This window comes from Drosophila takahashii, chromosome 4 (assembly GCF_030179915.1).
Source record: "Drosophila takahashii strain IR98-3 E-12201 chromosome 4, DtakHiC1v2, whole genome shotgun sequence".
NCBI lineage: Eukaryota > Metazoa > Arthropoda > Insecta > Diptera > Drosophilidae > Drosophila > Drosophila takahashii.
In genome coordinates, this window is record NC_091682.1 from 1334728 (window position 1) to 1351292 (window position 16565).

General features: G+C 38.1%; 1 long non-coding RNA gene across 2 annotated transcripts; it reads right to left on the minus strand.

The window, feature by feature from the left end:
• Nucleotides 1–8293: 8293 nt before the first annotated feature.
• Nucleotides 8294–11768, minus strand: LOC138913750 (uncharacterized). Of its 2 annotated transcripts, none has more exons than XR_011419576.1 (4): nt 11619–11768; nt 11353–11559; nt 8770–8853; nt 8294–8710 (listed from the first exon to the last, which is right to left on the minus strand). It is a non-coding gene; the product is annotated as an uncharacterized lncRNA (long non-coding RNA). The 2 variants fall into 2 exon arrangements; XR_011419577.1 differs by having other exon boundaries at nt 8770–8861.
• Between the last annotated feature and the right edge of the window lie 4797 nt (nt 11769–16565).

A 16565-nucleotide genomic window follows, 5' to 3' on the forward strand; every position in this document is an offset into this window, starting at 1 on the left:
CCATGAAACACAAATTTGCCGAGGCGACCTACGAAATGGTTTCAGTTTCAGCACTGGAACCAATCATTACGCAGTCGACGGCAACGCTGGAGCGTCTTGCAACATAGGCAGATCCGACGCTCTCAATAACCCTTTCTCTCGATTATTCTCTTTTCAAATTAGGATGATTAAAGAGGAGTGATTATGTGATTAAAATTGTTTATGAATATGTGATTCACTTCTTCCCAAGTTCATCGAATTTTCATCACTAGGCCATAATTACAGACACCGGCATAACCAAAAATCGCAGAGAGAACGCAAAAAGATGAGCTTCGCCTGGGCAATAGGGAAGGTCAGAAACAAATTAGGCAACAAGAGAAATTAGGCAGGCCGAACGTATTTCATTACACCCTTGCAGAGGGTATAATTATGTGGAGACGTTTATAGTATATATATTCTAGCCATGTCCGTCTGTCTGTTTCTTAGCAAACTAGTCTCAGATTTTGAGCTATCAGGATGAAACTTAACCCAAAATTCTTCTTTTTATTGCAGGTAGTATGTAAGTCAGAACCGACGGACCGGACAACTATATCTTATAACTCCCAAAGGAAGGATCGGAAAAGAAACGTTAAAAAATTCTAGCTTCGGTGTTTTTTTGAAATATTACCTTCTACTCTTGGGAATATTTATTTTTTAATATTTCCAAATTTCGAATTAATTATTTACAAAATCGGATTACTATATCATATAGCTGCCATAGGAACGGTCGAAAAATTAAATGGAAATTAAAAGGAAAAAAATTATATCTTGGTTGATTTTTATTACATTCATTAACATTTCAAAACTTCGAACATAACTCGGAAGTCTATATTTTTTAGCTGCCATAGGAAGGATCAAAACATTAATGTCAAAATAATACGTGTTTACGCCAAAAGGGCGTTTAATTTCGGCAGGCAGTGTCGAGCGGCAGTTTTCTCCAGATCTCCACATCTCGCTCGCTCGCACTGCCCTTCGCTCTTCCTCTCCAACTCTGCCCCAAGTCTCCGCTCCACTCTGGAGCCACTACGCTTAGATAATTGTAATTAGTTCATATTTCCAAGTGCACAAATAAACAGCCGCACGTCGCGCAAAACCCCGAAAGTTTTTCCCGTGTTTTTCAATACCTAATTTCTACGCGGATCGCACCCGCATTTCCCTGGAACGCAACAATTTCTACAATCAAGCCGCCCCGCCCCAGCATTTGGTCCTTCGAGCCGGATATTTCCGACCAGCGTTCAGCAGCAGCTACTGTGGCTTGACCCGCTCCAGATAAGTGCTTTACAATTCCTATTATTTGCCGGTCATACAGCCAGTTGTTCGAACCCCATTTCGTTCAACTTGTTGTATGATTTCTTGTCCAAATCCAAAAGAGATTTAATCCGACACAACGGCATTTAATATATATATTCCAATATATCGCAATTCCTCTGTGCCCAACTTCCGTACACTCCAAATAATTTCGTTGCTATCCAAAAGTTTGCAAATTCGCAGTGATAATTTATTAAAGTAACAAATAAATATATATGCCTAAAAACACGAAGTGTTTGTAAAATATATAATCCAGCCACAGTGAACATTTTCAATTAAAAGTGATCCGCCGAAATTGGCAGCTTTGTGCTTACTGTGTTCCTGCTGCGTGCATATATTTTTTACATAAATATCAAAATACAGTCCACTCCATCCACATACATTTTAGAGCTAATTGTTTCAATAAGTTCCCGCAAATATATTTTGCATTTCGAAGCTATTCCGCTATTCGTAATCGAAGTCTCCACAATTCCCGCAATCAGTGCCCTCACTTTATCCAGCTGTACATACATACAGACGTACATACCGAACGTACTTCTACATATTCAGCAGCGCACCGTGGTTCAGGGATATCCAGAAAATTAAAATATATTATTTTTTTTTCAAATATATTTCAACAAAAATTCGAACTAACTAATAAAGTTAGAAAATTCCATTAAAGCTCCAAAATACCCTCCAGTGTGACCGTATATCTTACGGATTTTCTTTCGGTTCCTAAATTCCAAATTGTCTTTAAATTTCAATTCTTTGTTCGAAATGGCATCCTTAGCTAAATCCGCTCTTGATAAATTTATTGCTACAGCTGACACTCTCAGCCATTTTGATGCCACATTAAATGTTCCCGGTGCATCCACACCAACCTTATCCGCCTACAAAATCCGTAGGGAGCACGTCAGCTCCTTATGGCAAAAGGTAAAGGAGGCATACGGCACATGCTCCGAATGCATTGTGGCTGCAGGCGAGAGCGCCGCACACGCCAAATCCATTCTTAAAGCGAAATACAACGAAACGTACGATGTATACGAAAAGTTCGCCGCTCAGATTCTCGAGCAAATCGAAATCCAACAGGGCTCCTCCCAAGTATCTCAAGCTCCAGTAACTCCATCCCAAAGTTCAAGATCTTATGGCTGTCGACTCCCTCCTATCGACACAGAGGTTTTCTCGGGCGATTATCTTCGCTGGCCGACTTTCCGGGACCTTTTCAAGGCGATATATATAGACAATCCTAGTCTCACTTCCGTTGAAAAGTTATTTCATTTAAATTCAAAAACTAGTGGCGAAGCTCATTCCATAGTTTCCAGATCCCCACTCACCAATAAAGGCTTTCGCTCAGCTTGGACAAATCTCACTGAGCGTTTCGAAAATAAGCGATTGCACAGCCACCTTAAATCCTTTTTCAATGTGCAATCCATAGCACAAGAGTCTGGAGCAGCCTTAAAGGAACTTCAACACACCATTCAAGGTTGCTTAACGTCCTTACAAATTTCCGGCATTAACATTGAGAATTGGGACCCTATCCTCGTTTACATGTGCTCCACAAAGCTTCCAAAGCTCACGCTCTCATTATGGGAGGAATCATTCCAAAATAAAGCCGAAATTTCCACTTGGCTCGAGCTTAATTCCTTCTTAACTAACCGCCATCGAACTCTAGAGACCGTCGATAGCATCCGGCCTGCTAATTTACTTCAAGTCCAGTCCAAAGCCACAAATGCATTGGCAGAACTTCCAAAAATAAATTCATTTTCCACGAGGGTACTTCACTCAAAAAAAAACGGTGTGCTAAATTCAAATTTTTTATTCTTGAATTTAATTTATTTCGAGATCAAAAATTTCAATCCCGTTTTGGATAAAAAAGGCTTAAGTTTGTATTTTTGGGATTACTTTAAGCCCGAGAAATTTATGTTATCCTAAAAAAGATTGTATTAATACTTTTTTATCCGAATCTGGAATACAAATTTGTACTTTAAGTCTGAAAAGATATATGTCATCCTAAAAAGATTAAATTATGACTTTTTTATCCGAACGGGATTAAATTCCGGGCTGTCATATAAAATTCGATCCGACTTGTTGGTTGAAAAAGATTTTTGTAAGATCCCAACAGGAATTCAAAACTGTTCACAAACCTGTTTTTTTTATAAACCAAATGATTTACAAAACACTACTACCACGTTTAATGTTTTTAGTCTAAAGGAGTAACGTTGTTTTTTTCCAACAGATGGCACTGCATCGTACAGTAATAAAAAGGTAGCGCCATCTAAATGTGAAAATGTGTAAATTGGAAAACCTTAGCCAAAACTTTAATTTTCCGATAATTAAAGACCCCCAACTCATACCAACACTAATCGAACCAAACTGATAACTTCTCGTGTAGACTGCTTTCACTTATACGTCAATAATTCAAAACGTTTAATAAATCAGTGCTATTTGAATTCAGTGTGTCCGAGAGTCAGTTCACTGTGTGGAAAGTGATCCGTTAATAGTGAGGCCAAGCTAAGTTTTGATGAACTGGAAGACGAAGACGATACAACAATAATAGCTTTTTTAGCAGAAGAAGCATTACAGTGTTTATGAGGTAAAGTATACACATTTTCATGGGCAAAGCTGTTCAACATGTAAAGGCGTTGTTTTGTAAAATTAAAACCATTTTTTGACTCTAATTTTTTATTTTCGTTTATAAATAGATTGTCAAGATTTAATTTTGAAAATGCTGACTAACCTGCGCAAATCCAAGTTAAGCCTCACTCTTGTGAAAAAATAATGGAATGAAAAATAATTGACCAACAAATTTGTTTTAAGAACAACTCACCACCCCACATCCAAATCCTGGATCCGCCACTGCTGCTTACCATTCTCAGCCCAATTCAAATCGAGTAACAGTGGAAAGAGGAGTGAGAAAGTGACCCTTGCTGGCGCGGAGGAAAGATTATTTCTTCAGCTGACAACAATATTCAACTATCAAGACCGTATAGAGGAGATTATATCCAAAAACAACTCCTTTTCTGATAGTCAAGGGCAAATAACACCTTCCTTACGGTTAAATCCACAAAATGATATGTAGTTTAGAATCAAGTATATTTAATATTAAAATAAAAAAATTAAATAAAAACATAATTTTGTATCGGTTTTTGAGTTTTTGGGGATTTATTGGAATTTATATAATCTCGGCCGAGCTCAATTCAAGTACGTTTGGGATACAAATTATCCCGTTTTTCGGGATTGAAACTATCCCGTACGGGATTAAATTTAGTATGGGATAGAATCGAGCTCGATTTTCGGGGTTGAATTAATCCCGGCCTACTCAATAACGATAAATTCAATATATTTTGGCTTGCAAAACTACGGGATTACTTCAATCTTTTTTGGATCAAGTTTAGCATATTCGGGCTTACCCTGTTTTCAATCCCGTTTCGCATTGATTCAATCCCGTTTGACTTGAATTTTTTTTCAGTGTTCCAACACCCAAAGGCTGCGATCTGTGTTCAAAGGAAAAACACCCCATTCGTATATGTCCACGCTTTCTCCAAATGCGGTTAAATGATCGTTCAGCCTACATCCAAGATAAACAGCTATGCTCCAACTGCTTTGCAAGCAGCCATAAATTGCAGGATTGCACAAGCCCTACCACTTGTTTCACTTGCCAAAGTCGGCATTATACGCTGTTGCATCCAAGCAACAATTCTACAATGACTTCGATTCCATCCAAACCTCCAGGGCCAGTATCGGCCTCAATCCCATACAGAATTTCGTCCTTCTCAGCGCGTGTTTCCAACGCGTGTGGGACTATTAGAATTTCCGATCCGGACCCGATTAAACCGGTCTTTCCTACAAAGAATTCCGACTATTGGGTTGCATATCCCGCCTTGGATGGCAGACGTTCCCGAGGTATTAAATCTCACCAATGCCGAGTCTGCAAAAGATCCATCCGCTACGGAAATGCCACCGCTTTCTGCGGCTTAGTGCCAAGAAACGGCTCCAGGAAGTACGTATCCACAAGTACTGTTCCAATTGCTTGGCCCACGATCATTCCGAGGACTCCTGCCGCAGTGATGACCACTGCCACAAGTGTGGAAAGGGCCACCACACTCTACTACATAAGGAAGACCGACCTTCGCTTCAATCATGTTCCTGAGTCTACTCTACTGAGGGTCTTGCTACGGTGGTCCTCGCAAGGGGGGGGGGGGGTAGAATACTCACGCCAAAAGGGCGTTTCATTTCGGCACGCAGTGTCGAGCGGCAGTTTTCTCCAGATCTCCACATCTCGCTCGCTCGCACTGCCCTTCGCTCTCCCTCTCTAACTCTCCCCCAAGTCTCCGCTCCACTCTGGAGCCACAAAGCTTAGTGCACAAATAAACAGCCGCACGTCGCGCAAAACCCCGAAAGTTTTTCCCGTGTTTTTCAATACCTAATTTCTACGCGGATCGCACCCGCATTTCCCTGGAACGCAACAATTTCTACATTGCTCTAACATATCGCTGTGGACGGCCCACGTAGTGAAGAAGCGCACTAGGAAATTGTGCGAAGGCGACTACTATATATTATATCACTATGGACGGCAGTCCATGTAGTGACGAAGCGCACCAGGAGAGTGTTATATATATATTAGGGTGGGTCGATTTGGAGATCAACAAATCGTAGGGGGAACGTATTCTATAGACTATTCCAGGGACCGAAAATAACAGTTATTTTATTATTTTTAATCAAAAAAATCATGCACTTCGGATCCCACTAAAAATCGGAGAAAAAAGTCACATAACCAATCTAATGCGGTCTATTCAGATCCGCAATGACCTAAATTTTTGTAACTTTTTTGAAATGGGTCATGAAGTAACTGTTATTTCAGACTTTTAAAATAAAAGTCAGAGAATAACAGTTATTTTTTGACCGAAAAAATAAAAGTCCTCCGTAACTTTTATTCATGACTTTTAAAATAAAAGTCTAACAAGAAAGGAAGCTACCTTCGGCCAGCCGAAGCTTATATACCCTTGCAGATAAAGTAATACTCACTCGGTGCAGTTCCAGGGATTCCAGATTCAGCGTTTCTATTTTTGAATTTTGTTTTTAAGTAGTCAAGAATTAAAACGCCTACTTCCTACAAAGTAACAATGAATTTTCTTATATATGTTTGAATATTCCTATGGGAGCCTTAAGATATAGTGGTCCGATCCGGCTGGCTCCGACATATGTACTACCTGCAATAGAAAGAAGACTTTCGGGAAAGTTTCATCGCGATAGCTTTAAAACTGAGAGACTAGTTCGCATAGAAACGGACAGACGGACAGACGGACATGGCTAGATAGACTCGGCTATTGGTGCTGATCAAGAATATATATACTTTATGTGGTCGGAAACGTCTCCTTCACTGCGTTGCAAACATCTGACTGAAATTATAATACCCTCTACAAGGGTATAAAAATAACTGTTATTTTTAGACTGAAAAAATAAAAATCAAGATAACTCTTATGAAAAGACTTATAGTAAAAAAATCATTAAATAACTTTTATTTGGTGATCGAAAATATACAAGTCCTTAATATCTGTTGCTCAATTGGAATAGGAATTTTAAAGGTTGCAATTTGTACTTATACACATGAATTCTTCAACATAATAAGACCGCGAATTCTTCAGACCCAGAGGTACCATTAATGACCATGGTAACAATTTTTAAAGTTCTGACCAATAAAGCCATTCATAAAGTCATAAACATAATAAGACCGCGAATTCTTCAGACCTAGAGGAACCATTAATAACCATGGTAAAAATTTTTAAAATTTAAAATTTTTAAAGAAAAATATCATAGTAGCCGTTACTAATATACAAAATAACAGTATTGAAAAAATGCTTTAAAGAGAACAAAACATTTTTAACAAAGGGGAGAATTTAAAATTGACAAATATTTCACAGTAGCCTTGACTTTGGAACATTTGTATGGACGCGAAAAAAGATATAAATCGTTTGGGCGGACCATAATCAATGGACCATTCTAAGACATATTGGCCAAGAAACTATATGCCTAAAACCACGTTTGACCCTCCGTATTTGCAAAAGAAAAATACTGGTATTTCACTTTATTTTTGAGAAAAATATCATAGTAGAATTGTTATCGTTGATTTTGTGTAGAAAACTATAATATTACCAGATAATATTAAATGCTGCAGTTTTATTGTAGTTTTGTATTGATATTAGTTGTGCCGTCAGTTGGAAAGGATGGCTCTTCTATGAGCATGGCTATATATCTCCTAGATTTCTCAAATCGGTTTTGAAACTCAAAAGACAGTGAAATTTCAATTTGGAGTGATCAATGTCATTGCCAAACATCATCATTTTTCGACCAAACCTTGGAAAAATGCAGCACGGCTTATTTCACTCATTTCTAAATAGAAGGTCTTTGGACAAAATATGGGCAAGATTTAATTTTAGATTCTGAATCAGAATGAATGCACGCGAATGGTAGAATACGATAGAATAATATAAGTTTTTTCCACCAAAAAACAGAAACTTGAAACAATACACTACTATTTGGCACTTTTTTCAAAAAAAAATTTTTGTCCCAAAAAATGTTTTTGTTTTTGTAAGTGAATTAAGTTAATTAAGTTTCTGGAAAAAATAACTTTGGGCTCCTCCCACTGATCACGCGATGCAATTGATAAGACTAAACTTTGTCAACTGTTGCTCGCTTCCCAGTGCAATTTCGCATGCATTTCTAGGGACGAACTTTAAAAACCGTTATCTTCCAAAAAAAAATTGTATGTTTTGTTTTGTGCCTGCTTTTGTAATAGTTGAACATTTCTAAAAGTGCTGCTTAAAGCTCATCGACCTTAAAAACAGTTCAACTTTTGCTAAAAGTCCCGCTAGATTGGCAAAATCTTACACTGTGCGCTGCCATCGGAACACGAATACGAATTCATAGCGAAAGAAAAAACTCGTCTGAATGCAAAAAAAACTAATCAGAGACCTCTTCGACACGGATTTTAATCAGAACAAAACACCTTGGGCATCAGTCTAGAATATGCCTTTTTCTCCATTTCGCTTGAAACCCCAAACTCCAACCCTTTGGTCAGCGGCAATCCCAAAGTACTGTCCCTAACTTCATTCGTGGTACTGAAATGGTTTCGAGGGATCTTCCAAGATCAGCTAATAAATATGCTAGCGCACCATAAGCAACCAAACTTGCATTAACGAACTTTTGCATGGACGTGAGGGATGCTCTGATCGGTCATTGTGCGTAGCAGGTCTTGCCAATACACCCTTGCTTAAAGAATGGATTCCCAAAAGCATGGCCCCCTTTGCACAAAATTTACCGGATTGGAAAGTATTTCAGAGTGTTAGGGCACTCACGGTCCCAGAGGTTTTTCCACTTTAAGCTTTTGATTGTAAAGTACAGATAGCTGAAAATTAACTTGAATTTTAATGAGTTAGAATAATAAATTATTAGGTTTATTCTTACACCAGTGGATTGCCGCTCATCAATATTTGTTAGCGTCAGCATCAGGGACCGTAACAGTTATAAGTTTTATTGATAAAACTCGCACTGAAAAACTTATTTCTGATTTTTATTTGTATTCCTCAAAAATAACAGTTATTGTTTGAGTTTTATTATAAAAAAAAATAAAAATCATCAATAACGATCATGTGTGAGTTTTATTTTATAAAACTCAAAATAAAACTCAATTCGCTTTTGCGGCCATTGTATTGGGAATTTAAATATGGTTTAAATTGGTTCTTGTTCGTTTGGCCATGTCGTTTTAGTACATTTAATAAAAAAAATTTTATTTTAACATTAAACTATTTTAAAAATTGATTTAAGGTGAAAAATGGGCCATTTTGTACAACTTTTTTGTGAAGGCTGGATAAATATTGGTTTTTATGGATCTGATAACTTTCGATTAAGTTGCAAGATCTTTTAAGTTTTTCGCAAAACAAAGTTAAGCCGGAAGAATTCACGAATTGTATTTGATCCGTTCTTTCATAAAATTATGACGGGAAAATATCACGGTCATAATTGAGAATGCAGCAATATTTCAGTTATGTGACTGTTTTCACTATTCGCGATTCATTTGACCTAATGAATTCGCGTTTTTTTTGACCTTAAGAATTCGCGGATTCTCTTGACTTGAAGAATTCGATATGATTCATATGATTCTGATATTGTTAAAGTCGAATAATCCGCTTTACTTGAAGATACGTATATTAAATCAAATCCAATAAAACGGATTGGGAATATTTTGCAATGAGTACTAGAGCGTGATAGCTCAACTTAGAATAATAATTTATATATACAACTTTTTTTAATATTTCATATTACATATAACACATTTTGGTAATACTATACATTAGCGGACTCACCCCCGAAATTCGCGAAAAAATTATCCTCGATGGACCGCGATTTCTTAAGAATTTACGTGCAAAAAGAACTTGGCGGTCGGCCATGGTTCTCTTGTAATTGAATTTCAAAGTTCCCGGGTTTGCTATAAAAAACAAGTATTAAAATCATATATGTATATATGTACCCTTTTCCTTTTTTGTCAAAAAAGGACTAATTTAAAATTCCAAACATCTGAGTAATTGGTATTAAAAGAAAGTAGAAAAATGATCCTCGATGGACAGCGATTTCTTAAGAACTCTCATAACCATGGATGACCACATGTGTATTTTTATTATGATAATCAGAAGAAATCGCGGTCCAAGGAGGATTATATATTTTAACCTTTCTTTTAGTCTTTTCCACCCAAAACCAAACTTAAAGATTGAATTTGTTTTTCTGAGCGACACAACATCCCTTATTTAGCTAAAACTACTTGTTCAATACAGAACAAGAAAAAGTGCGCCGCAGGCGCGATTTTTTCTTAAATTTTTTTTTTTCCTTCGGCGCAGTCTTTCTTTTACTTTCTTTTTTAAATGCACTACTTTCAAAAACTTCCTATTCGGGAATACTTCAGCAGAGAGATTTCTAGGCCATAAAAGGTTATTAAAGAAAAAACCTGGAACTTTACCTCAATGGTGGTGCGGAAAAGTGTTCATTAAGACTATTTAAATTAAAAAAAATTCTACATTTTTTTATAGGAACTTATTTAAACAATTAAATAATTATATAGGCACTCATTTAAACAATATATGTATTAATTTTATAGGAACTCATTAAAAAGTAATTACTTTGATTGAAAATATGAGAAAAGCACCCTTGTTTTTTTATAGCAAAACCGGAAACTTTGAAATTAAATTACAAAAGAACCATGGCCGACCGCCAAGTTCTTTTCGCACGTAAATTCTTAAGAAATCGCGGTCCATCGAGGATAATTTTTTCGCGAATTTCGGGGGTGAGTCCGCTAATGTATAGTATTACCGAATTCTTCAGTCAAATGATTCGCGAATTCTTCAAGTAAAGCGGATTATTCGACTTTAACAATATCAGAATCATATGAATCATATCGAATTCTTCAAGTCAAGAGAATCCGCAAATTCTTAAGGTAAAAAAAAAACGCGAATTCATTAGGTCAAATGAATAGCGAATAGTGAAAACAGTCACATAACTGAAATATTGCTGCATTCTCAATTATGCCCGTGATATTTTCCCGTCATAATTTTATGAAAGAACGGATCAAATACAATTCGTGAATTCTTCCGGCTTAACTTTGTATAGCGAAAAACTTAAAAGATCTTGCAACTTAATCGAAAGTTATCAGATCCATAAAAACCAATATTTATCCTGCCTTCACAAAAAAGTTGTACAAAAAGGCCCATTTTTCACCGTAAATCAATTTTTAAAATAGTTTAATGTTAAAATAAAATTTTTTTTATTAAATGTACTAAAACGACATGGCCAAACGAACAAGAACCAATTTAAACCATATTTAAATTCCCAATACAATGGCCGCAAAAGCGAATTGAGTTTTATTTTGAGTTTTATAAAATAAAACTCACACATGATCGTTATTGATGATTTTTATTTTTTTTACTCATCATGATCATGAGTTTTATAATAAAACTCAAAAAATAATTATTACCATTGATTTTTAAAAATAAAACTCACAAAATAAAAATCATTGCAGATTTGCATAACTTGACCAGTTTGGAACTCATTGGTGTTCTTGATTTTTTGTAGCACTTTTCTATGTGGATGATTTTTATAGCCAGGAAAATTTGAAATAACTGTTATTTTCGGTCCCTGGTCAGCATTGTCAAATTGTCACAAAAGAAAATCGGCAAAATTCTCATCGAAGACGGCCTTGGTTTTCCGCTAAAGGACATTTGTCACAAAAATTATTTCCAACCAAATCCGTTTTAGTTGTTACGTACATCAATTCAAAAAACCAACTGTCTTAGCTTGGAACGGATTTCTGTAAGTAGGGCTTCTCGCTCACTCTTATCGGGTCCATAAGAAGTGTATGTTTCCTTATCGTTTAACAGTCTTTAAAAAATTTTTAATGACAAAAAGTTCAATTTAAAGTCAAGGTTTCAAAAACTGTGAGCTGAGAAGCAAAAGCATCTATATTTATGCTTTGCTGTTTATTCGGTTTGCCGATTTATTAGAGACTGAAAGAACTCGTTACATAAGTGTATAACTCAAAAAAGGCATAAGACATACAGTGGTGCATATGCAAATATTTTCAACACTCCTTCTCACCGCGGTATATCTAATTCAAGAGATTCTTTTTTAGTTTAACCCCAGTGAAGTAATACATTTTGTGGGCTTAACTTTAAATAAGGCTTTAGTTAGCACATCTGAAATCATATCTTCGGTTGAAACATATTCAATATCAATGACTTTCTTCTTATACAAATCTCTTATGAAATGATACTTGATATCTATATGTTTACTTCTAGCATGAAAACTCGCATTCTTAGCTAAACATTGTGCGCTCTGATTGTCACTGTAGATCATCAATGTTGGCGCCGTCTCGAAACCCATCTCAGATATCAGCTTCAACACGTAAGCAGCCTCCTTAGCTGCTGTTGAAAGCGCCACATACTCAGCCTCCGTGCTACTGAGTGCTATGATGCTCTGCTTTTTCGACTCCCACGAAAACGATGCTCCAGCCATAAAGAACGCCCAACCGCTGAACGATTTGCGGTCAATACAGTCACCTGCCCAGTCTGCATCCACAAAGCAGTGAACAGGCTCACCAGTTCGAACATAGTACAACTTCAAGTCCTTTTTAAATAACGAAGGACGCGTTTAGCGGCCACCTCATGTTCCTTATGGGGGTCACTGCACCTCTGAGCCAACTTTGCCACACAATGAACAATGTCTGGCCTCGTAGTCATTGCTAGGTACAGCAGTGATCCAATAAGCGATTGATACTGCTTCTGGTTGACTCGTGGACAGTCTTCCAAAACACATAGGTTCTGATAACCAACCTCCAAAGGCGTTGCATTCGGCTTCCATGCCATAATCTCGTAACAGCCCGTCGATATACTGCTTATGGCCAATTGCCACACTGCCCGTCTCTCCATTCCGCTCGATCTCCATGCCTAAAAAGTGATTCAGCTCTCCGCCATCTATTACTGCAAATTCTCGTGCGATTTGAAGTTTTATGTCGACAAGGTCTTCTTTTCTGGAACAAGGAATAATTAGATCATCGACATATACAACAATTAGGTTAAATTTTTCGCCGTGGTTCTTGGTATAAATGCACGGCTCACTGGTACATTGTAAAAAACCAATACGCTGAAGAGTATCATCCAATTTCTTGTTCCATTCACGCCCACTCTGCTTCAGACCGTATAAAGACTTGTGCAACCTCAACACTCTTTTTGGATACGCTGTGTCCACGAACCCTTCCGGTTGCCGCATGTAGACTACATCTTGTAGGTCGCTATTGAGATACGCAGCTGAGACGTCCATTTAATGCATAAACATTTTGTTCTCGACCGCCAGTGCAATCACCAATCGGATGGAAGAATACCGAGCCACTGGGGAAATTGTTTCTGTGTAGTTTATGCCGTACTCCTGTCCACAACCTTTTGCGACTAAGCGAGCCTTAAACCGTTCCACGTTGCCGTACTGGTTTCCTTTAACCGCAAACACCCATCTGCATCCAATAGTTCTCTCACAAGGAGGAAGATCTACAATACTCCATGTCTTGGTGGACTGTAGTTGAGAATACTCCTTCTGCATCGCAACCTTCCATTCTTCAGCCTGTGTCAAGCTCAAAGCCTCCTTGACTCCACTCGGTACTTGGACGTCGGCAACTCCAATAGCGTTAAGCATATTGTACTCCTTACGTGGTCGTCCTGGCCTTCCAGTACGAATTATCTTAGGCCTACCTGGGCCTCGCTGAACTCTGTTGACGCTATCAACCAACTCGTCTCCACCATCTTCGGCTCCCGACTGTTCGTCCCTTGCAAGATCTCCGTCATTTCCATCATGACCGCCATTTATCTCCTCACAAAAAACGCTTCCGTTTTCTGCCAATTCTACGGTCGATATATCCTCGCTTTTTGTTATATCGTGCTCAAGGAACACCACATCTCTAGCTTCCTTGATAGTTTGCGTATCAGGATTGAAGAGTCTATACGCTTTGGCAGTTTCTGAATACCCAACCAGGATATGCTCTATTCCTTTCTGAGAAAATTTTCTTTTCCTTGTCTTGTCTAGCACAATTGCCTTTGTACCAAACACCTTAAGATGGGATACGCTGGGTTTTTTTTCCAAACCATGCCTCGTATGGAGTCATGTCTGGCAATGTAGACGTTTCTGATCGGTTCCTCAAATACATCGCAGTCATTATCGCTTCCCCCCACAGGTACTCGTTCGCATTAGCGTGAACCATCATGCTCCTTGCAATTTCCACTAGCGTCCGATTGGCACGCTCAGCAACGCCGTTTTGCTGTGGAGTGTGGGAAACGGTGAGCTGCCTCTTTATCCCATTGCTTACCAGGAAGTTTTCGAATGCGCCATTAATGTACTCTCTACCACTATCGCTCCGTATAGCTTTAATCTGCTGCCCAGTTTGCTTCTCAGCTAACAACATAAATTCTTTGAATTTCTCAAAAACTTGGTCCTTTGTTTTAAGCATATACACCGATACATAACGCGTCTTGTCGTCTATGAATGTAGCAAAATAACGCGCTCCTCCTTTGGAAACTGTACTCATAGGACCGCATACGTCCGTATGGATCAGTCCCAACACTTGGCTCGAACGATTTTCCGCCACTTTTGGGAATTGTTTCACGCATATCTTGCTTTTCGCAGACGCACAAACAAAGTCATTCGTGCTACCGGTTACTCCGCATAGACCATACACCAATTCTTTGCGAATCATGGATTTTAAACTTTCGAAATTCAAATGTCCAAATCTATTGTGCCACGTTATTACTTGATTTGTTTACCCGTTTGCAGCAAAAGCCTTTTTGTTCTTATTTTCGAAAATAAACAAGTCATTCTGTTTGTTCGCTTTTAATACCGTTTCGCCGCTCTTATTCTTGACATTCGCACAACTTTTCGAAAAATTTATTTCGAAACCGTTATTAGTTGCTTTCGACACCGAAATAAAATTACACTGAAGGTTTTGTACGAACAACACATCAACCAATTCAATAATGTTTTCTTGCCAAAACAGTTTTACTGTTCCAATGCCTTCAGCCTCAATGTAATTTTCTCCAACCAGCATTATTTTTTCCTTATGCTCACGAATTGAAACAAATAACGATTTATTTGCACATAAATGGGCTGTTGCTCCACTGTCAACGCACCAAATATTTTTCGTTAGTCCACTTTGACTCGCTGCGGCAGCAAAAACTGAGAAGGACGTTTTGTTCTCTCCGCGTTTGCTCTCGCTATTGGTATCCTTTTCTGGCCTTGCGTTTTTCTTTGAGTACCACTTTGCCGAAACATGTCCGTAACGACCGCAGTTCCAACATTCCACATTTTTCATGTCATTCTTATGCTTGGGCTTTTCCTTTTCGGCACGCGACGAGTACATTTTCTGTTCCGCTCTATTTGCCGTTTTGTCTCCCACTTTTCGTCGTTCTCCCTCTTCCAGCAACTTAATTTTCAAAGAACTCAAGGAAGGCAAAGAATCACGAGTCTCCATAGCGATTACGAAATTTTCGTACGAATCACATAGACTGGACAACAAAATTATTACGGTCATTTCTTCTGGGACTGGTTGATCAATCTCTTGTAATTTCTCGATGAAATTACCCAAATGCACTGCGATACTGTCTGACTCTGACATCTTCATATACAGCAACTGTTTAAACAACTGTATTCTACGCGCTGGTCCACTAGGCAGGTGAATACTAGCCAGCTTTTTCCAAGCTTCCATTGATGACTTGCAGTGTTTAACATAATTAATCTGGGACGGCTTTATACACAACAAAATACTCGCGAGGGCCTTTTCATCCTTGTTATCAAAGTTTGCCAGCTCCGCAACCGTTCCACTTTCGTTTTTAATTTCACGACCACACACAATCGACCAAAGTTCTGAGTGTACCAGCAGACTTTTCATCTGCACTGCCCACGAACTATAATTGTCACTATCAAGTTTTTCTATTGAGTATTGGGAACTCATCTTGTTCATCTTTTTAAAACACCACCGAATCTCTAATTATCGTATAATCTTTTCGACTATTACACAGTAGTTTTCTTGCTGTCCTGGGCCCATAACCTATTCGGTTTGACGATTTATTAGAGACTGAAAGAAAATGCTGCACGCAGGCAGAACCATAAGTGTATAACTGTATACATAAGTGTATAACTCAAAAAAGGAATAAGACATACAGTGGTGCATATGCAAATATTTTCAACACTGTTACTGTGAGATCAACAGACTTTTTACAGGAAAGCAAAGCATAAGCAACAAGAAAGGAAGCTACCTTCGGCCAGCCGAAGCTTATATACCCTTCCAGATAAAAGAATGCTCACTCGGTGCAGTTCCAGGGATTCCAGATTCAGTGTTTCTATTTATTTAAATTTTGTTTTTAAGTGGTCAAGAATCAAAACGCCTACTTCCTACAAAGTTACAATGAATTTTCTTATATTTGTTTGAATATTCCTATGGGAGCCTTAAGATATAGTGGTCCGATCCAACATATGTACTACCTGCAATAGAAAGAAGACTTTCGGGAAAGTTTCATCGCGATAGCTTTAAAACTGAGAGACTAGTTCGCATAGAAACGGACAGACAGACAGACGGACAGACGGACATGGCTAGATAGACTCGGCTATTGGTGCTGATCAAGAATATATATACTTTATGTGGTCGGAAACGTCTCCTTCACTGCGTTGCAAACATCTGA